At 45.9% G+C, this 22399-nt stretch overlaps 1 pseudogene across 1 annotated transcript in view; it reads right to left on the bottom strand.

Moving 5' to 3' along the window:
• Positions 1 to 22399, bottom strand: part of LOC144172784 (small G protein signaling modulator 3 homolog) — a 71444-nt pseudogene that overhangs the window by 36218 nt on the left and 12827 nt on the right. Inside the window, exons 6-10 of the transcript XR_013323105.1 lie at positions 21366 to 21500; positions 17845 to 18040; positions 13136 to 13281; positions 10730 to 10957; positions 3780 to 3992 (exon numbers count right to left, since the gene is read on the bottom strand). The product of XR_013323105.1 is annotated as a small G protein signaling modulator 3 homolog (transcript). The remainder of the gene's footprint in view (positions 1 to 3779; positions 3993 to 10729; positions 10958 to 13135; positions 13282 to 17844; positions 18041 to 21365; positions 21501 to 22399) is intronic.

Raw genomic sequence — 22399 nt, 5'->3', positions numbered from 1 at the left:
TCAAAATTTAGTTGTCAGTGTGTTATCTGCACGTTGGCATTCAAGTGTTACAATCAAATGGAGCCAAAGGACACCCCTCTAATTGCCCAGTAATGTTTCCTGGCGGTTGATTTGGTCACTAGCCGCCAGCCGCATGAACAAGATTCCATGACATCACAAAAAAATCAACGGAAAGTGATTAGGGAGTCGCCACTGCTTCATATGCTTGAATATCTCACGAATATCTCACTTTTTGAAACTTGCGATACAATTGCTGGCATTCTTATCACAAAGAAACAGCCTTTTGAATGAACCAAACATGAATTTTGTTTTCATGACCCCTTTAAAGCATGACACATCCAACTCCAAACTAGTAAATGCAATGCGTTTTCACCAGAGCATTCACTGTTTTGAGCACAGTGTAATTTGATGTGTCTGAGTTCAGCGAAGCAGCTATTGATTTGTGCTTAAGAAATTTGAAATACTATGAAAAGAAGTTCCGAAATGGTGATGCTATCAGATTTGAGTCTAAACAGAATATCTGAATTTTTCTTTCGGTGTTTGAAATTTCCCTACATTAAACGCAACCCAAGTGACGGAAATTTACAACCTTTTTATCTCTTCCAAACTTGTTGGCAGCAGCGCAAAGTCTGCTCTTATGCAAAGCACTCACTTAGAGGCTATTATGTATCAATGGGACGTCTTTTCATACCTAACGGACCCATTGTAATAGGTAGATTCTAGTTTTGCAGTACAAACAGTTAGCGATGATGATGATGAAATACATTCTTTAACTCTTTCGGGACCACCCGAAAAAGTGATGAAAAAGTAAGGTCTCGCTACAAATTTTTTATTACATAAAGCAAAGGCACCATCCTACCTTAGCATATACCAAAATGCAGCTAATTATATGTTTAATTATATGTTCTTTGACAATAACAAGTTTTACTTCAACACTGACGATAGAACCATGAAAAAAATCTTAAAGTAAGAACTTTGTAAAAAAACTACAGAAAAAGATAGAAAAAAGCGTAAATATAAAATTATTTAAAAAAAATAAATTATTTCAGGATATACAAAATCTAACACAATGCTTTGTTTCTTCATCACAAAAGTTTGATGCGGCTAGGTGAAACTGGTTTTTTGTTTTGTGCGTGATCTCTTTGGCACTAGGGCCATGGCTATGTCGTCGCCCAGGTACACGCCGGGCTTTCGTCTCGGCGAAAACTTATCCCTTTCTGAAATGGTGGCAGGAGATCCCCACCATAGGTAGTTAACACCCTAGCGAACAAATATAAACCAGCCAGAACATATTTCAAGCGCACATACCTACTCCAGAGACAATTGAAACCGAAACCAACACCTACCTTTGAGCGCGAATTGATGTTCCAGGCTGATCGACACCTGAATCCTCACTCGAGCTGAAATCTGATCTCTAAAGCCGCATTCCGACTCTTCACTGCCACTCTCATCGTTAAAATCCACAGCAGAAGGCGAAGATATGTGAGACGAGATGAGGCGGATTTCTTATCGCGCTCGCGCGAGTATGACGCCATGTTTGTTTACATTCGAAACCACTGCCCGTCAGAATAAAATATCTGATGCGTTGTCGCCTGGCAATAAAAAAAAAGAAACTACACAAAAAAGAAAACTACAGTTTTCAAACTATCTCCTAGATGTCGCTAGGTGTTCCATCGAGCGAAAATTTGTATTCTGCAGGCTCGTGAAACCATCGATCATATGTGATCGATGGCCTATGGAGCGGTCCCGAAAGAGTTAAGCAGCCTTGGTTGTTGGCTTCGGACTTTGGCTGAGTTGAAATGGACTTTGGTGACGGGATTTTGGACTTTGGCTTTCACTCCCGTTGCATGGGCATTTCAACTATTTTTAAAAAAGAGGCTTTGATTTTTTGTAATACCATTTTTTCACACTGCAACTGTGCGACTCCTCAAGTGTTAACGGCAGACAGACTGGTTTCCTCGAGTCCCCGCTGCATTAAAAAAAAAATGACTCTCTATGCCCCAAGCAAACTGTTCCTCGTACATCTGTAACATAAGGGTGGTGGCAGCAATATTCCACTTCCACCATACGAAACACTGATACTGGTTTGTTGCACAACTACAAAAAGAGATCTGCTTTTCGGCCTCAGCAGCCTAGGGGTACAATCATGGGTTTTGGCATGAATGGCCTGTATTTGGGCCCCACCTGGGCCAAAGTTTTCACATATACTGTACCCATGCTTTTTTTTTTTTTTTTTGCTGTACAACGTTACCTTGGCTCCAATTTACCCACTCTTTTTGTATACAGTAGCCAACCGTTTTTTCGGTCTCCAAAAATTTGGACTTGCTGGATATTCTGGACTTTACGAAGGAACCGTCAGTTGCCCCATAGGAGTAATGTATATAAACAACAGATATTTCAGACAAAATAAAGCCAAAGGGAGCCACAGGTTCGATTTTCCGGAAAAATGTTTTCATAACAGAGCTACAGTGCGAGTCCAGAACGACGTCCTTTTGAATCATAAGCTACCTGGCTAACTTCGGATTGGATGGGGATTGGCTTGGCTCCCGCAGGGGCAACAAACTTTCATCTTGGAGGCCATAATTTTGCACGTAGTCTCCGGCGCAAGCAATCTCAAAAGCCGGAAATGGGTCGAAAGTCACCAGTTTTTTTTTTTTTTCTTTTTTTCCACCACTTTTTTTAAAAGCACCAGGTGGCATTCCCTGGTCGGACGGTGATGGTCATGGTCGAGGCAAATGCGCTTGGAACTTGGAAGCTGCCTTTGCGTGTGATAGGGAAGGAAGTTTGTTTTTGCGACTCGGGGATTTTTCCGACTTCTGTTTTATTCGGACTATTTTTCATTCCTCTCTAGGTCCGAAAATTCCCTCGCTACCGTACAAGGGTGGCTTGGTATCTTTGAGGTGGGTTTGGGGAGACGGCGTAACACGTCAACGCATTTAATTAACGTTCTGCACTGGACTTAGAGAAGTGCCTGGCTTCTACAGCCTTTGTCAAAATTTTCTAGGACATGACAGAAGTGCACAGGCCGCAAACATTCCGATGTACAAGCTTACGTCTTGAGCTAGGCTGAAACACTTTACGCAGAAAAGCTAAAGAAAACACCTTTTTTCTTACTGTCACAAAATAATTTTGTCACTAAAGGCTAAGCTTAATATTTGAATTCTTTGTGGTCCAGAAGGCTTCGTTTTGGCCTAGAAAATTTCTACAAAGACTGTGCTACCTTGTAAGGGAAGCAGAACAGGCAATTGGGCTAGTTGGCAGCTGTTCATCTTGGTGTTCAAAACGCTCCCACACATGCGTGAGAAAAATAAAAGAAAAAAAAAGAGAAAAGAAAGAAACAACATAGAAAGAAAGACGATAGAAAGCACTGTGTCGTCTTTCTTTTGTCGTCTGCGTGTTGTGAAGCCATTGAATGCCAAGTTGCAACAAAACATCGCCCAAGAAAACCATTCCCCGTGCAGCTGTAACATGACGCTCTCACCATCACAAATCTCGATTGATTGTAGGGTTTAACGCGCCGTCACAATGCAGGCGATGAGGCGCGCCATAGTGGAGGGCTCCGAATTAACTCTGACCACCTGGGGATCTTTAACGTGCGCCGAAATCTCACTCACACGGGCGTTTTTGCTTTTCGCCTCCATCAGAAAAGCAGCCGCTGCGGCCGGGAATCGAACCCACGACGTCCGTCACAAATCTGGATGTAGTGTAAAACCTGAGTCAGCGCAACCCGATGCAGTGTGAACCTGAGGCAGACCTCCGACTAGAGTTGTTCCACGCACCACATGGAGTTTGGGGTCGAGGGCCTGGAAGTGCCGGGCGACCTGCAGGATGGCCTCCCTCAGGTCCACCAGGATCTCGGTCTGCCGGACGTTCTTGTGCCGGGCGTCTTCCTCAGAGCACGACCCCGAACAGTCCACGCCGCCTCCACCGTCCCCTTGCAGGAGAAGCTGCAGCACCGACTTGGAGCGCTTCACCTTGCGCCGGGTCAGTTGCTGCACAAGATTGGATTGGATTGGATTGGATTAGGCAGGGAGAGAGAGCAGGGAGGAGATAACTGAGAGGCGACATTCCATTTTGTCAACAGTACAGAGCTTGCCGCTTCCTGCATGGCACAAAGCATCAATAACACATGAGGATCGCTGCCCACTGCACCTACGGCAACCTAAGGTTACAGTAAACCACTGTTACTTCCGCGGAAAAAAAAAAACGGGTACACACAAGTGTTGCTTCGAAACAACTTTACACAGAAATCACCTCACTAGAAAGAAAAAGATAACACGTAGGCATGTTGTAGCTCAAACTGAGATGGTTACAATAGAAACCAGAGACTCTGCCTCAAAGCCACCAAGTTAGAATGGTAGCTCCTTTCTAGCAGTCCGTCAAAAGAGATGAGAAAAAAAAAAGGAATGTTGCTAGAGTTGAAAGCAACGTGATAGATGGTGTCGGGTGCTTTCAGTTCTGTGCTGTCTTCATGGACCAGTTCAAAGCTTAACCTTGTGAACCAACCAATCCAGCCCAGCTCATCTTGTTCCCTTATTTTCCCAGTCATTACCATACTTTCACGCATATAACCTGCCCTTGCATATAATCCACACTCCCACTTTCAGCCCGCCAGAAAATTAAAAAAAAAAAAATCCTCGCCTACTGCTCGCACATTTGATACAGGAAAGCCTGCACCAATGCCACTACTCAAGCAACACATCACGTAATATGTAGACAGAAAGAGTGTATGAGTGTATGAAAGAGTGTATGAATTTGGCAAGTAGAATACACTGACTGCGACGCAAAAGTCACAATTCCGTAATAAAGTTCAGTTGTGAGAGTGCGCTCGTCCTTGCTCTTTCTTCCTTGTCCTTGGATGTTTTGCGCAATCGCTGCATCAGTGCTACCGCGTAGGGGCTTCACGGCACAACGCGTATTCCCGTGAAGCTGCACTAAGGGAAAAAACCCGCGTATTATCTGAACTTTTACTTTGCCACTGAAAGTGTCACATTTTTGGCGCGAAAATACGATACTTCCCAAAATATACCACACTCTGTTTTATTAAAAGTTTCGAGCCACCCACATAGAGGAGACATGAATTTCACTGTCAGCTGACCAAATTTCGCATGTGCTCGTACAATTAAATTTTCTTTTTTTCTGCAAACAGCGGAAGAACGGAATTTCATAAAAGCAGCTCTATAAGGGTTTATGGTGTTTTCCTTGCTAAGTGTACTGCTGTCGGTCTGCGAACCTGTTCTTTTTTCCTTTCAGTGACTTGAGTGTTTGAGCACATTGTTTTTAGTATTTGTATCGTACCCACCAGCAGTATGAAATAAATGAAATATACTGTTAGGTGGTATTTATACACTGGCAAAGATTAGCCGGTTTGTCGGCTGTTCATTGATTTGTATACAACGATGCCTCAGAGGCACTGCTAACAGCTCCGGGTAATGCCAGACATATCCTTGCAGGACACAGCACTAACTGACGCTGGCACGGATTGCATCTTCTTTGACAAAAAGTGCACAAGGCTGATTCTTAAGTTGACAATGGCTGTGATGGTGGCAAACCACATTGTGGACTAGTTCAAAAAAATTACGCCCACCTCCCCTCGCAGGAACCCTGGTGTGATGCAACGCATCTCATGGGGGGTTCCATTGACGTTTTCCATCGTATTGATTACACTTATAGCAGTGATTCTCACGCGAAGGGGAGGTGGGCGTAATTTTCCATTTTCACCATGCAATGCACATGCAGTACACGTATGCTCAGGTACGATCTTTATTGCAGACAAGAATAAGTGCCTTGTGGTCCGTAAAGTGCACAGTTAGGGGCTCGACGATTGTATCAAGCAATCATCGAGTACTGCGAGAGAGTGCAAGCGTAACGTGGACGACCGTCGACTGAGACCATTGGAGCGCGGCATGCCGCTTCATATTCACAGCGCCTGAAGGAGAGGAGAGCGCAGAGAGAGAGAGTACTGCACATGCGCAGCGCCCACAGCGCCGCCCACCGGCACCTAGCAACGAAGTGAGAGCGCGCTGCGCCAACTCGCAGCTGTTTGGGAGAGAGTGTTCGCTATCGGAGGAGGAGAGGAGGAGAGGCGCAGCTGTGCGGATAATGCCGGACACACGCAGGAAGGACAGAGCGGCGAGCATGAGATGCGTTGCATCTAAAAGAGTAGTCTAGATCAGACGGACACAGTAGCAGACCAAAAAAAGAAACAAGAAATATATTATTGAAGATCAATTGGTAGATCCTTAGCAATGCATTAGCATATCGCATTCCCTAAGATTTATGTGGTTCTTCGTGAAGTTATATTATTTTTCTTTTTGCCACTAAGACGTAATTTGTGACTTGTATATTAGACTTACGTTGATGCCATATGCGGGGTTCGAACTGTTTATCCCATTTCTGCACTTTGCACATCAAAGCAGTTTTTGTAGATCACTCTCACAGTTGCGTCTGTTTCACGAACCTGAAAGTCAACATGACGCTTACGCCTTGCTGTCACTGCAGAAGCCCGGAACTCGGTGTTGGTTGTAGGCTGTTTGCAAGCCAAATCCATATCCAAATCCAAGACATGAATATGTGCACTCAATCACTGCTGCCACTGCTGCTTCAGCCTAATGTTAGCCTGAGCGACTTGGCCGTGAGAAGCGCAAACACAATGGCCCTGCTCTACGCAAATTTTTTCTAGACATGCCTCATGTATGATAACGGCTTGTTAATTTGAATCGCAAAAGGGTTGATGCCTTAATTCAAATCGATGAAAGTTTAACTAATGAAAGTTGTGAATGCCAACAGTACACTGCGACTGGGACGTAGTAAGACACGCCAACAATTTGAATGCCTGAAAAAGTGCGTCCCTGCCGTCGCCCTTTTATCCTCGAAAGTGACAGCCAGCACTTCTTGCTTTAACGAGTGAACACAGGGGAAGTTTCCTCGCCACCTGCTTCAAAATTGAAGAGGCGGTCGGCATTCCAGCTGGCTATGAATTTTCAGTGGATGACCACACTCCACTGGTGGTTTGTCCTCTCTTTCCTTGTCATCCCTGGCAGCGACAGGCTCTACGCTTCCGACCTCAGAAATGATGTCTGTCAGCACACCACCCACCATTGCACTCGTGACTGGGTCGACTTAGTCTGCAAAGGAAACACACCTTCCAAAATGTCATTCATAATGGCTTTAGACGACTGGTTTGGCCACCAATAGTACCACCACCCTCCCTTCTTTTGCCTCCATTCGGGAAGGGCTGTAGCCTCATGCGTGCACAGCGGGTAAGTTTCCCTTGCAGTATGCCAGGCGCCAAGCAGCCTGCTCGCTTGGGCATACCGTATTTATTCGAAAATAGGTCGAGCACGAATATAGGTCGACCCCCTAAAAATTGAAGTCGCCGAAAAAAAAAAATAATATATTCGATTATAGGTCGACCCATACTTTTAAGAAAAAAACTTGAGGAAACTTTTTAAAACTCCCATTTATTTACAACGCGGTCACCTCACTGGTCGGAGCCACACAATGCGTCGTCGTCGGAACTTGCGCCGCATGCGCCGCAGTTCATTACCCACCCCTGCCCCCGACTGGCTTTGAAGGCTGAACGGCCAATCCCGCCTCGCAGCGCTAACTGTTGAGCTTTGGTCTGAATATCTTCGCAGGACACTCGGTGTCCTTTCGCACGCTTCTCTTCCACGTGCAGCCGGAGTTTTTTCTCGAGAGCATCGTGCCTCCCACCACGAAACGCACGACGCAGTCCCCTACAAGCAAAAAGTTCGTCCCGCTGTTTCCGCCATCCCCTGATCAGCTTTTCATTAACGACTAACTATCGCTGCGCGGCGCAGTTGTTCAAGTTCTCAGCAAACAGGATCACCCGCCGCTTAAAGTCCGACGTGACATCGCGAAATGCGCACGAGAAAAACGTTGTGTACGGAAATCACAACGAAGCAAACACAAAGAAAGCGCATGAAACGGAGAACGGGAGATAGTAGAGACAGCGAGCGAAGCAGGCAACGCCGTTCCGTTCACGAGGTGGCTACGCTAGGTGGCGAAAGTCACCTAGCCAAGCCAAAGACACCAAGCCAAGCCAATCTGGCTCTCTAGCCAGTACGTAAGCTCGCTCGTGTCCGGTTCGGCCGCAGGTAATGCGCGATAGCCGGCAGTGACTGTGGGTGGTTTTCTTACGCTGATTGTTTTGTTATTTTTTCCTTTATTTTCTTGCCTGTCTTTGTTCTAGATGCTCCGCGCTGCCGCCTCAATTTGAGGAGCGCCGGGCGCGACGGAGAAACGGATCGCTCGTTGCGCCCGCCATTTTTGATCACGACTATAGGTCGAGGTTCTTCGGTCACGATTATAGGTCGACCCTCAATTTTTAAGCACATTTTCGGAAAAAAAAGGTCGACCTATATTCGAATAAATACGGTAGTTGCAATTGTCTGCAGTGGAACCCTCATCGTGTCCAAATTAACCGACCTTTTTATACAGTTGAACACAGACATAATTCGATCCCATGACTACGAAATTCCCACGACAACGAAACATTTTCAGGTCCCCAACAAACATCCATAGAAGCCCACTTACTTCATATCTCGCGGCAACGAAATGTGTTTCTATGGCGATCCCGCATTAAATTAACCAAATCCGCTGAAAGTCTCGTCAGCCTGTTATCTGCGCATTTTTTAATAATAACCCTTTATTTTATGAAAAGGGATGCAAATTACAAAATCCAGTTAGCCCAAGCTAACTGTCTCCAGTGCTCAAATGCATTCTTTCCGAACTCAAACTGCACACACTTCTGTCAAAGTGCACCTGCTCGGCCGCTGCCACATCTGATTACAGAAAAGACCTTTCAGCAAGGTGGCCGTAGAGGCAGCCATGCAGCGACGCCACCAGGGGGCGACACAACTTTGTTGAGGGGGGTGACTTACGGCGCGGCTTGAGCTTGGGCTTGGCTAGCTGGCTACGGCTGAATAGCATGCGCGCGTTCATTGTGTGTGTGGCAATCGGCAGTTTTGCTCTCAATGAAATGCCTCCAACAGCCCAAAAGAAGAAGTTTTTATCACTGCAAGATAAGCCAGCCGTCATTGCCCAAGTCAGTGGCCTAATTAAAGGAAGGGAGGATAGCGCCGACGAGTGTAGAAGACCCCGCAGCTGGCTCTCTACCATTTCGAAAAGCAAAACAAAGCAGTGACGGCTGCACCCTTTATGTACGTCGACAAAGCGGTGCTTTCTTGGTTTTGTGAACAGCACTGGAACAACGAGGTGCCACTGTCTGGCCAAATTCAACAGAAGAAGCTGGACTGTATTTGTATAGCCGGGCATGCTTGGCGCGAGGGCCAAGGAGAAAAATGTGCAGAGAAGGCAAACCCGTGGGATATTTTTCATCCCCTCGACACGATTCGGTCGTTCTTAGGCATGAACAACTTCTTGTAGTGAGAGAACTGAGTAGCGAAGTTACTACGAGGTGAAGCTCGCAAAGTAATATTGGAAATAAATATTCAGTTTGCGGGCGCTTTCCCTGTTGTTTACATTTCACTCCCACAACAACGAAATCCTCACAAAAGCGGAGCTCTTGGCTTTTCCCAGCACTTTCATTATTGTGGAGTTCAGCTGTATTGTGTCTTCATGGTCCCTATAAGGGGCTACATGGCAAGTAAAAATATTTTTATTTATGGACTGAATTTAATCAAATTAGCCGCATTGATGTAGTTAACTATCCTAATTACAAAACTGAAATCAGTTTAAAAATATGTTCTATGCTTATTGAGTTCTGAGACAAATTACCTTCACGAAGTCATCCCAAGATTAATTAATTAGTCAAGATACCAAGAAGATTTCTACTTCACAGTGATCAAAAAGGTCTATTCTGCGCAAGGAAGCTACTAGATTCGCAAGGAAGCTACTAGATTATTCCTTTAGTTCCTTTCGGTATACAAAAAGAAAGAACGAAGTTTCAGTTTGTTTTTTAAATGAAACTATTTCTGATTTTGAAAAGAAGGAACTTTTCTTGTTCTTTTGTTATACCTAAGGGAATAAAACAATAATCTAGTAGCTTCCTTGCACAGAATAGACCTCCCTGATCACTCTGACATACCAACCTTGTTAACTTCTTGCCTAATTGGCTAATTAGATAATTAGTATTGTAATTTTGCTATTACGATAGTTAACTACATGAATGCTACTAATTTGATTAAATTAAATCCATAAATAACAGAAATATGTTTACTTGCCACATACCCGTTTAAAATGGCAGCACCTGCACTCCATGAATGATGGCGAGTGTGCGGAGTAGGGGACTCGAAATGACATCCAAGTTGCACCCCGAGTGACATCCGATTCGCGCCCCGACTGTCATTCGATTTGAGCCATGAGTTGCGGCTTGATTATTCTCCAAATTAAACTGCAACTCACGGCTCAAATCGAATTTCGCTTCATTTTCACTCGATGATGGTGTGCACATGGATGAACTTGGATGGACATTGGGAGGTCCTACGGTACTCCGCACCATTACAGGCGAGGGCATAAGCCGCTTCACTCTCGGGTATTAACACACGCTCGTAGCCCAATGGGTGAGACGACTGACCCTGACTCTGTCTGGTCTACCAGACGCAGGCTCGAATCCTGGCGGTGCCTGTGTGATTTTTTGCGATTGTAAATGCTATGCGCACGGACGTGGATGGGCACTGTGCGGTATTAACGTACTCCGCACTTAAAAGGAGGACCCCGTGCATGTGGACGCCTGAGCACGCACCTGCTTGGGGAGGTTCCGGGCGTGCTCGGGGTTGAGCAGGGCCCCCTGGTCGGCCATCAGGTAGGCCAGGTGCTTGCGCCGGAGGGCCTCCACGGCCGACTCCGTCACGTCCCGGGACGCCCGGTCGCTCACCTCCAACAGCTGCTCCGCGTCCCGCACCGAGCCCGGAAGGTCCGACAGTGCATTGAAGATCTGCGCCGAGTTCTCCAGCGACCGGAGCTCCGACTCCTGCCAACAAAGAGGGGAGACAGAGAAACGTCATTAGCCCCCTGTTTTGACCTTTCGGGGACTTTGGGACCGGGTCTTCTGGACAGTCACAGGTGTGTACTGTTTTTTAAAGACGGCAGTTGTGCTTGAGTGACCTAAAAGGAAAAATTTTGGTCTGTCCGGTTGCCGCTCGATCCGACCACCTGGCCGAGGAACAATACAAAGCGTGCCTGAACAAACAGTACTTACAGTCGACTCGATAATTTGAATTCGCTTAACTCTTTCCTTAAGGCGCCACAGGCCATCGGACATGGAATTCCAGAGTTATGATACTGTGCCGACTAACAACTGAAATTCATTATCGGGACTGTTACGCTGAAAAAAAAATGCACAACAGTTACAGTGGAGATGTAGTCATCATTGGTAACGAGCTTTCCAAGTGCAACACCCGTTCTTGGTGGGGTATAAAGGTTATCCAGTGACAGCAGAAGAGATGTGGGAGAGCTATGACTGGACTGGCTAGCAACAGAAGTGTCCCAACAAAGCAAGAGGCCCTTAGCAAGCACATCAACCTTCTATGCCAGTACACCATCATCATCATAATCATTATCATCATCCCCACCACCACCAGCCTATCTACGCCCGCTGCAGGGCAAAGGCCTCTCCCATTAATCTCCAATTGTCCCGGTCCTGTGCTAACTGCGACCAATTTATCCCCGCAAACTTCCTGATCTCATCCGCCCATCTATTTCTCTGCCGCAACCCTGCCACGATTGCCTTCTCTAGGGATCCACTCTGTTACCCTTAATGACCAACGGTTATCTTGCCTTCGCATTACATGCCCTGCCCACGTCCATTTCTTCTTCCTAATCTCTACTAATATGTCCTTAAAACGCGTTTGTTCCCTTACCCACTCGGCTCTCTTCTTGTCCCTTCATGTTACACCTATCATCTTCCGTTCAGTATACCATGCAACTGTGGAAATAAAGTTGAAAACACTCAGAAACTACTCGGGGGCAGTGCAATACGCTAGCACGTTGTAAGACAACTTCACTTTTGCAGGAAACGCCACAAACTTTTCCCTGCCAAGCTTGCATGCAGAAGAAACAAAAAGAACAGCAGGAAGCCAAATTAATGATTACTCCAGCAGACTAAATGCAGTAGAACCATATCCCAAGCCCTACTTATAGACAGGCAGTTTTTTCAAGACCCAATCTCTATTCTTTATTCAACAAATACCAACAGCATGTGAACACATTACGATGGAGGGGTTACCGGTTAAAACAAAATCAAAAGAAAGCTGTGACAGAGGAGACATTTGAACATGTGAGAGCAAATTCCACTCATGTATTGATTTGACAAAAAATAAAGTGGCATGGCTTTCAGTTTTTTCTTTCTTTTTTTTTATGAATGCATGGTTTCTTCGATGTTATGCGCTGTTCGTGTCTGCAAGCAGGTAACCTTTCTTTTAACTCCACTTTTACCATTATATGCGAAACACTGAAGTACTAATCCTGATTTCCTCGCACACATGATCAACCTAGCTCCCAATCTACTGGATTTTCCGTAGAAGTGCAACTTTCCCATCGTCTGTACTGTCCATTACTGGAGGCCTGAGCAACTTTAAAATCTTTGTGCAGCTCCCAGCTTCATTATTACATATAACACATAAGTTATAGTCACAATTTTATTGGACACGATCATTATTACTCTTAATTAAATATATAATATATGTATAACAAAAGAAAACCTCGAACAAGGTAGTGACCATGATTGTTGCCAACGTTTCAGCAGAGACATGCTTTTGATACCTTTGTTAGAATATATATATTTTAAGCACTGGTTAGGGCCATGACGCCAGAGGAATATGCATCCGGACGATCCCCCTCTGGTTGTATACTAACTCTGTGTCAACTACTAGCAGAAGGGTATGCGCCAGTGGACTCGTACTTCGCACGCTTGGTCTTCCACACGCAATCATGCTTTATCATCGTCATCGGTTGATCATCATCATCAACGCCCGTCTTGGTTGTTCTCTAAGGCTCACTTCCTGACAGTCATGCAGGACAATGCTCGCCTAACAAAGACGTCCTCCAAGACTCCTGGAGCGTGCCTTATTCTGTTTCAAGAGGAATAGAATAGAATGACCTGCCAAATCTTCCCCCCCCTCGGCTTTCCTGTAAATACCGTGACACTCACCCTGGAGCTGAGCATGCCCAGCAGGACCTGGAAGAGCACGATGGAGCCGTCGTAGAAGAGCAGGTCCCAGATGCGCAGCAGCACCCGCATGGGCACCACGCTGGCAAACAGCGTCAGGAACCAGTGCAGGGTGATCAGCGACAGCTCTGGGCGGGGCCCCCGACAGGACATACGGAGGAGGAGGAGAGGGAACAGAGAAACGGACCGTAAGAAGGCGGCCAGGCCAGACAGCCTCCTCACAGTGACAGGGCGCTTGGATAGTACAAAACTTTATCATCCCTTCGTAACGAAAAGTTGAGAGTAGCACGAAAGCTAAAAGTGAGTCCCACTTTCGCTGAAAGTGTGTCCAATCTATTGTCAAACCTTGAAAGGCCCAAATCGCACACGAGGAACGAAACCATGCAACTACCATATTTTCGCTCATATAACCCGTATCAAAAATGTGAAAATTCCAGCGGCAAAGTAGGGGTGCACATAATACGCGGGGTTTTTCCTTTAGTCCAGCTTCACGGCAATGCACGTTGTGCCATGAAGCTCTTACGCAGTAACAAAACATGCAAGGACAAGGAAGAAAAAACAAGGACGAGCGCACTCTATCAACTGAATCCTATTAGTGAATTGTGGCTTTCGCCTTGCAGTCAGTGCTAAACATACACTTTTTCTGTCTACACAGTATGTGATATGTTGCTTGAGCAGTAGCTTTGGTGCCACCTTTCTTGTATCAAATGTGCAGGCAATACACGAGGATTTTTTTTTCTCTGCCAGTGGGCCAAAAGTGGGGTTCAGATTATACGCAAGAGTGGGTTATATGCGCACAAATGCGGTATTTTCCACATACTAAGTAAACGCGTCTACGAACGATCTAAATGCACACCAATATGTGCTGTGAGATAAAGCAGGGTTCATACAGGATTCAAGGACAAGAATTAAAGGATATTCAAGGACTTTCAAGGCCCTGCCAAGGCATTTTCAAGGGTGCAGGGGAGCACATGTACTAATGTTTCACTACTCTTTTCACACGCTAAATGCCTGCTTCTTAACATACATGTCAAAAAATGACCCTTTACAAGTGGACAAGTTTAAGTTTACCCCCACCTGTAGTAATGTTGAGGGAGCTTTACAAAAGCCATGCCCTCTTGAACTTTTTCGAGGTCTGCAGATGCTCTTAATACGCAGACTCGAATAGCGAGGAACATAACTCAATACCCCTGATTGATTGATTGATTGATTGTAGGGTTTAACGCGCCGACGCAACGCAGGCGATGAGGCGCGCCGTAGTGGAGGGCTCCGGATTAATTTTGACCACCTGGGGATCTTTAACGTGCGCCGAAATCTCGAACACACGGGCGTTTTTGCTTTTCGCCTCCATCAGAAAAGCGGCCGCCGCGGCCGAGAATCGAACCCGCGACCTCGTGCTCAGCAGCGCAACGCCTTAGCCACTGAGCCACCGCGGCGGGTTAACTCAATACCCCTGCCATTCTCATCCCCCGAATTTCCGTGTTCATTTTAAGAGGGTGATTGACGACTCCACTGGCTCTCCCCACCATCGCATCCATTTAAAATAAAATATCCCAGTAAAGCTTAGCAGCTAGACGCACCGTGTTCCCAAATTCAGAGTTTTGCTTATCTGTGCTCATATTTACTTCCCCCTAGAGTGTAAGCACCATTCGTTTTCGAAAAATGGTGGGCATAGCTATGGTGGGGCACAGCAATGGGAAGATATGTAAAATGAATGACAGGACGAGTCAACGCAGAAAGCACAATGGAAGATTGGAAGGGCACCTATGCTAATTTCTGCCTCGTCCGATGCAGGGATTTCGTTCCGTACGAGCCATCGTATAAAGCAGCACGGCTGTGCTCGCAAGCCCACTTTAAATTGGAAAAGCTGTATAAAGCAGCACTACTGCACCCCCAAGCTGGCTTTAAATTGTAAAAAGCATGTTTTGGATGGGGAGCACGCAGGGCTACACTGATATAGGCCACGAAAACCCAGTCACGTAATCGTGTCTCCTCTCTGTTGCCCAAAGAAATCAAGGGTTTTCAAGGAGAAGGAAAAAATTCAAGGTTTTCAGGGCCCTTGAAAACTCAATTTTCAATTTTAAGGGTTTTCAATGTTTTCAAGGACCTGTACGAACCCTGTAAAAGTATACTACTGTACTCCTTCTGCATGATCAGTGCGTGTATTGTCTTGTCCAGAACCGTACGTTTTGCGTGATTTTCGAGCTACCCTTTCGACGCAATGGAATCCCGGTTTCAAGCTTGCCCCATGTGTTCAGACATCTTATCAAAGATTTTCAGTCGACCAGCCGGTCTATGGAGAAATGCATTATTTTTTTGGCGGGACACCATCAGTCCCACTAAGTAAGCTATCGCTTTAAAAGTTGATTCGGGAAAGTCGGTGTGTGTGACGCATGGGTGCTTCATCTGTCAAAAGGTGGTCACTGACAAAGAATGTGCATACAGTGTAGTCCACTTATAGCCGGTATTCGATGGCGTGGAATGCATGCAGGCAACCAAGTGTGCGCCGCCATATCTGTGGCCAAGCGTCTCTTGCTAGGCAACGTTGTGCGCACGGCCCCCAGATCAGGCACCCCTCTTCTCCTGCCATCCTGTTGGGCTCCGCGGGATGGCAGTACTTGCCCATGCTAAGCACAACTGTGAAACACATGATTGTGTTTCACGTTACAAACTCTACCTCACCTTCGCAAAGTATTGCCTCGAGTTCAATATGAGCGCAATTAATAACAACTCTGTTGACGCCACCGTTTAAAATCGGATTGGAACGGAGCAGATGACGCACGCCGGTGTTTTTTTTTCTTCAGCGTGCGGCCGCAGTGGCCCAAGCCACGCCGTGTCTGTAGCGCATCGGCCATGTCTGTGGCAGCTTCCAGCGTTGCCAAGCGGAGAAATTGACTGCTAAAATTTTTAACGAATACCGCCTATACCAGCCCTCAAGTGCCAAGAAAATTTCATCATTGTAACCAATAACCAATAAATACAATTGCAACCATTGTAACCCCCCCTTTACACAAGATCTTAAGAAGACCTTCTGCAGGAAGGGTCAAAGTGGCTCCAGTATCCCAGCCTGCACCCCTTTGACAACAACCGTTAGTGATGCCAGTAGAATACTGCGAAAAAGGTCTGCAAACTCAATGCCTCCGCAACGTGCCGCACAACAGACTCTGACAAGGGACCTCGAGAAAGAAAAAAATACAAGAGGAGAGGGAAAGCCGTTCATGCTGTGCCGATGTCATGCGCCCTGAGCATGGCATCGAGGTCATTTTTCAGTGTCTGTTGGAAATTGTGCGCCACTTGCTTCACTTTGAAAACTGTTTTAACGAAATCGTAATTCCCTGTGCATTCATTTAAACAGCAAAAAACAGTCATTCACAAGCCCCCACTTCACCAAATCTTCACAAGCCCCCTGAGAAAGGTTCGAAGTGGTGGGACCCAATGAAACGTGTTTATCCAGCAAACACACAAGTCTGCCAGCTGAATCTCTGGTATCCCAGCTGGCACCACTTTGATAACAATCTCTACTGAGAAAGCTGCGCAAGGTATTTCTAGGGGCAAAGCCCCTACAAACACTGGGGGGAACTGGGGGGAAGGGGGGGGGGCACTGCTCTTAAAACAGTTCCTTTTAATTTCGAAGTAAACTCACTGAAACTTGCCAGTCTTGCTGCTTTTCCCCCACTGATTTCAAATGTGCCATTATTTTTTGAGTCGGTCAATTAGTTACCAAGTTACCAAGAGCTAACTAGCCATTTTTCGGAAGAACAATAGACACAACAGTGTTGGTCACAAAACTGTAATCTTTACATTTTCCAATGCTATGTACCCTGGTGAGCGCAATAAGAGAATCAGTTTTTTTATGCACCGCTTGGAACTAATTTCACAGATCATTAAGCTTTGGTGCTTGAAATCAGTGTTCGAAATGGTTCCTTGCCACTGGTGCCACCAAGGTTTAATGACCTGTGAAATTAGTTCCAAGCGGTGCATAAAAAAACTGATTCTCTTATTGCACTCACCAGGGTACATAGCATTGGAAATAGTAAAGATTACAGTTTTGTGACCAACACTGTTTTGTCTATTGTTCTTCCGAAAAATGGCTAGTTAGCTCTTGGTAACTTGGTAACTAATTGACCGACTCGAAAAATAATGGCACAATTGAAATCAGTGGGTGAAAAGCAGCAAGGCTGGCAAGTTTCATTGGCAAGGACCAGCAAGCAAGACTGGCAAGTTTTACTTAGAAATTAAGAGGGCCTGGTTTAAGAGCAGTGTCCCCCCTTAGGGGCTGAGGCTGTTGGCGTCTGCTGCCGTCGTCGTAATCGTCATCTCATGTAGTCATGGTACTGAAGCACCCGGACACTGGTTTACGCGTCACACTGGAATGCTTCGTAACGCGTACTAAAGTACTAAAGAAACACCGGGACACTCTTTTACGCCTCGTGCTAGAGAGCTTCGTGCTTCAATGGCAAGACACTTCTACAGCAAAGATGTATACCTGTACCCCCCAACGGTTTCATCTCCATGGGCAAAAACGCCAAGGCACCAAGAATACGCTCATACACTGCATGCTTCGCCCCTCCCCAGGTTTCACATTGGTGGAGATGGCCCGGGATTTTTTGCTAAAGATGGTACTAATCGCGTAAAAGACTCCGTGGAAGTACTCCAAAAAAGAGAAGAGGGGAAGGGCCATCGTGCAGTACCGATGTCGTGCTCCCTGAGGACGGCGTCGAGGTCGGGCAGGCAGGCGGCGACGAGGGCCCGGAGGACCCGCTGGTCGGCCTGCACCCCGGCCAGGGTGGTGGAGTAGTAGGAGGCAGGCAGGATGTCCTCCACAATGGTGCACAGCATCCAGAAGGCGTCCTCTTCCTCCAGGAACAGCAGCAGGCTGGCCGCTATCTGCAATGGAACGCGCAGAGGGAGCCACGAAGACATTAAAGGAGCCATGAAGACAAAATACAAGTTGGGTTTATTAGAAAGACTGCTTAGTCCCGATAACAATGATACCAACATCATCGCAATCTTCGAACAAGTAACGGAGATACTGAAGAAAACGTGTGAAGCAGTCGCGATCCCCTAGCCAATTTCCCGCAACTGTTCTATGACGTCACGGAACCTTGTTTGTGCGATTGGCGGCCGCCTAACTGACCTGTCACGACGGCACATGACTGGACGTCTGTAATAGGGCCTCTGGTTCCATTTGACCGCATCACTTGAATGCTAACATGCACTTAACGCACTGAAAATTATGTTTTATTGTTTGGCCCGTATGACGTCATTCTTGCTCATAACACGCCACTGTGGCGCGAAATTTGAAAGTTTTTAAATACTTCTTGCTTTTTTTTCTTTAAAAAAACATCTTTTGTGGATGTAATGGAGCTGAGTCAGATACTGAAGCCTAGTTCTTTCAAATTAAGCGAAGTTGTATTTTCTCTTCGTGGCTCCTTTAAAGGGGCCGTGAAGACACGGTACCACGTTCGGGTCATTCAAAGAGACTGCTGTGTCCGCACAAAAATGGTAACAATCTTATCCGAAACTACGAAAAGATGAGGGAGATACCATTAAAGAAAGCAGACGAAGCAGAAGCAACTGCCCAACCACTTTCCGATGACTTCTCTTCGACGTCCCAGAATCTTCTTTGTGCGACTGGCGGCTGCCAACCTCAGCCACCACCAAGAAACCCAACTGGGCGACTGCAATGGCGCCTCTAGTTCTATTTTACTGTATCAACTGAATTTCAAGGTGCAATTAACACACTGACAACCACAGTCGACTGACGACAATTTAATCTCGAAGGAACGCCAGGATTGTGTTTGAATTAACCGAAGTTTGAATAATCAGAAGTTCTCATATATATGGCTCTTTGCAAGGTGACTGCCCGCAATATGAGTAGGCATTAATTTTAATCACATTTTTAAAATTTCGAAGCGTTTCTAAACCCCAACTGCACAAAATAAACAGAAAGCAGAGGTGTAAGGTCTACGAACCGAATGCCGTGTGCGTCACTTTCATAACCGCCGTGTCGTTTTTCTTTTTCTTTTTTTGCTAAAACGTGAATGCATGATGGTGCTTTTTTTTTTTTTTTCGTTTTTGCGACAGTGGCCCGCATGGTTTTGACCGCTTCGACAGGTGTAGGCAGTGAATCGTGTTTAGATGTTTTTTGAGGCCTGTTGGTTGTTTTGGTTTTAAATTCGCATCGTGAAAACGGTGCATAACGCTACAAAGTTGAGAAACGTCACGATGTACCTTACTTGTGCTTCACTTCACACGTTTTGCTTACTAGCAACGCCCTTTTCCTCGAAGGCTTAAGGCGCTTATTTTTCATTTTTCGACTGCTATGATTATATAGGCACACAAATTTTCAAATAGTTGCGGGAAAGCAGTAGATATTTTCCAGCGTGGACACACAAACAGTACGCATTAACTGAATGACGGAGTTTGAATTAAGTGGCTCTTAAATACATTGAAAGGATAGACGGCCAACAAAAACTTGAATTTTGTTTGAATTAATTAACCGAAAGTACGAATTATCAGGGTTTGAACTACTGTATGTATATTTCACGTTGGCGCATAATAGGTCGCTCTCACCCATATTTCATTGCTTTAGTAAGAAATCTACCATCTTTTCGATATTTTTACAGTTTTTTTCATAAGAAACATCTTTCGTGACTGGATAGGAGCTGAATGAGTTGCCAAAGGGTAGTTCTTTGGAAAGGATTCCTGGACTAAGGAGTCCTCCCACGGGTGGATGGCCGTAACAACTTCCCCTCTGTACAATAAACGTTTCCATCATCATTTCAAATTGAATAAGACTGCATTTTGTGCGCGTGAGCCCCGTAAGCATCAGCCACCAACGGAACCAAGTAAGGATGGTAACCTCAGTTTCGAACCCTACGAATGCTTTTAATTTGTACTCACTGAAACACTATATTGAACTCGCCCCTCATTTGTAATCAGAAATATGCAGCAAACAGCTGCCCCGCAGCCACACCCTTTGCTGCTGTGTTTTAAAACCACCTCCCACAGCTTGTGTTGGTCTGCCAGCCATTTGATATGCAGCGAGGCTGGACATTTGAAGGGCAGTAAAACGTGCACACTAGGACCCAATGTACAAAAACATGTATGCTGTCAATGCAAAGTGAGTCATTGACAAGATCTTTTTACGTCACGTGGGGACAAATTGGTGCCTCTGATGATTTCAAACCACCAAATTCCTTCCAGGCAACCATCCAAAATAGCGCCTTTTGAAATGGAAGGTGGGCTTCACTGCATGGCATGGGTACCTTGCATGCTAACATTTTTTTATCTGATGAACCATTCTCCGCAAGTCAACATTTTTACTAGCACGTGTTTTCGACATGTTTCGCGACAAAATGTATATTTTAATTTTTTTCTACCACTGGCGGCTTGTTACACACAACTTCTTTTTTTATCATTTTCCACGACAACTAGACAAAAATTTTGATTTTGATATTTTTTTCTGCAAATATCATGAATGAAAGCATTTTAAAAACTGGTGATGCTGAAAAGGCCATTAAATCATCTGTGTTTAATGCCGCTGCAGTTGGTGCCAAACCAATGTCTAGCAGAAAAAAGAAATGCTCTCTTAGACACCAAAAAATCAGTCAATTTCCCATGCTAGCAAAAGAGTCAAAGATTGAAATTTCAGTAGATTAAACATTCAAACTAGTGTCCCCACAGCTAAAGCCACCATGCTGCAACATCAAGCCTCAAATAACAGGCAGTGGGGTGACTTGAAGGCTAAGGACATGGCCAACAACGACGTTCTCCACCCCCATAACTGAATAATTGTGTTATGTACACATTTCCAGTTTGGCATAGATACGACAGAAGGTCCACAAGCCAAAGCAGTAGGTGCAATCTTTAGAAGTGTCAAATAACTCCTACAACTAATCAAGTTTAGGCATTCAGTGCACTCATTTACGCCGAAAGCATTGCCGAGGTACCTGCCAAAATGTTTTTATTAGCCTCCCAAAATTCTACACTCCTTCCAAATGCAAAATGTTGACTCGAGAGATCAAGCACCCTGAGTTCAAAATTTCGCACAGATCTCTCACAGTGCTGATGGCAACCCAACAAAATTCGCTTTAGTTGGTCGTTAACGATAACTCTGCCTCGTCTCCAACGGTGCGAGACAAGCACAGGGCATCGTGTGCCAAATAACTCCTCCCTCGAAACAGTGCCAACACTGAATAGCACGTACCATGCTGGTTCCCTGGCAGTATCCGATATCCGGATAGAGCCATGCGAGCCCCCGGAGCACACGCCGAAGCCTCGGCACTCCCGTGCTTGTAGGGTGCGAGAAGCAGGCATTGGTTGGCATCGTCCTCAGAAGGTCCTGCACACATCCCAACAACAGCAACACCCTAGGGCTCAAGAGGAGGCTTGGCACGTCAGTACACACCTTCATTTCATTCCTTGATTCGTTTTAGTGTGGAGCATTTTGGCAGCCGCTACTGTGGTTTGACATCGGCGTCGTAACTGAGCAAGCAAAGACACAAAGACAACGGAGGAAGAAAATGTGGCAAAAGTGTGAGGGGGAGAGCAGTATGCTGAATCCCCACGAGACGCTCCCCGTCGGAAAAGCATGGCGAAAGTGTGAGAGGGAGGCAGTGACACATGCTGGGCGGTGGCGATGTGCTGCGAGATGACACCATAGAAGCGCATGCCTTTGAGCGCTCGATGATAATGTGCGTTCACTTCCTGAGACGCAGTTCGCGGTCCCTTCCCAAGATGCAGTTCGCAGTCCCTTCCTGAGACGCAGTTCGCGCCACCGATGCAGAGGCTTACCATCGCTGCCGTCAAGAGAACCTACGAGTCAGTTCGGCCTCAGAGCACTGCAGCATTCAGGAGTGAGTGCTGAACAACGAGTGAGGCAACCAGTAGATGTGCTTCGCATCCTCCCCATTACGGGACTCATCTGAACCATGTACGGGAGGTTCAAACACGATTTACAATAACATATGCTCGGCAGCGCCGATGCATTGCGAGATAACGGCAGAGTAGAGCACACCACCGTGCGTTTGCTGATCACGTAATCACTTCCTCGCACACACCAGCTATACGCTGTGACCGAGAAAGACTGCAGTTTGCAATGAGCAAAAATTTCGCATTAGAAAGTGCAGTAATTGTTAGCCATTTTTTTTCCACTGGAGGTGGAGGGTGGCCAAGGTAAAAGCTTTCAGTGATGGCTCGAGGGTTCCTTGGCAACCTGTGGCAACAACGGGTGCCGATCAC

Source organism: Haemaphysalis longicornis, unplaced genomic scaffold (genome assembly GCF_048455015.1).
Source record: "Haemaphysalis longicornis isolate Haplotype H1 unplaced genomic scaffold, Haemaphysalis longicornis Haplotype H1 scaffold_26, whole genome shotgun sequence".
NCBI classification, from domain to species: Eukaryota; Metazoa; Arthropoda; class Arachnida; order Ixodida; family Ixodidae; genus Haemaphysalis; species Haemaphysalis longicornis.
The sequence above is the reverse complement of the archived record's forward strand: the minus strand, read 5'-3'. Positions and strand labels throughout refer to the sequence as shown.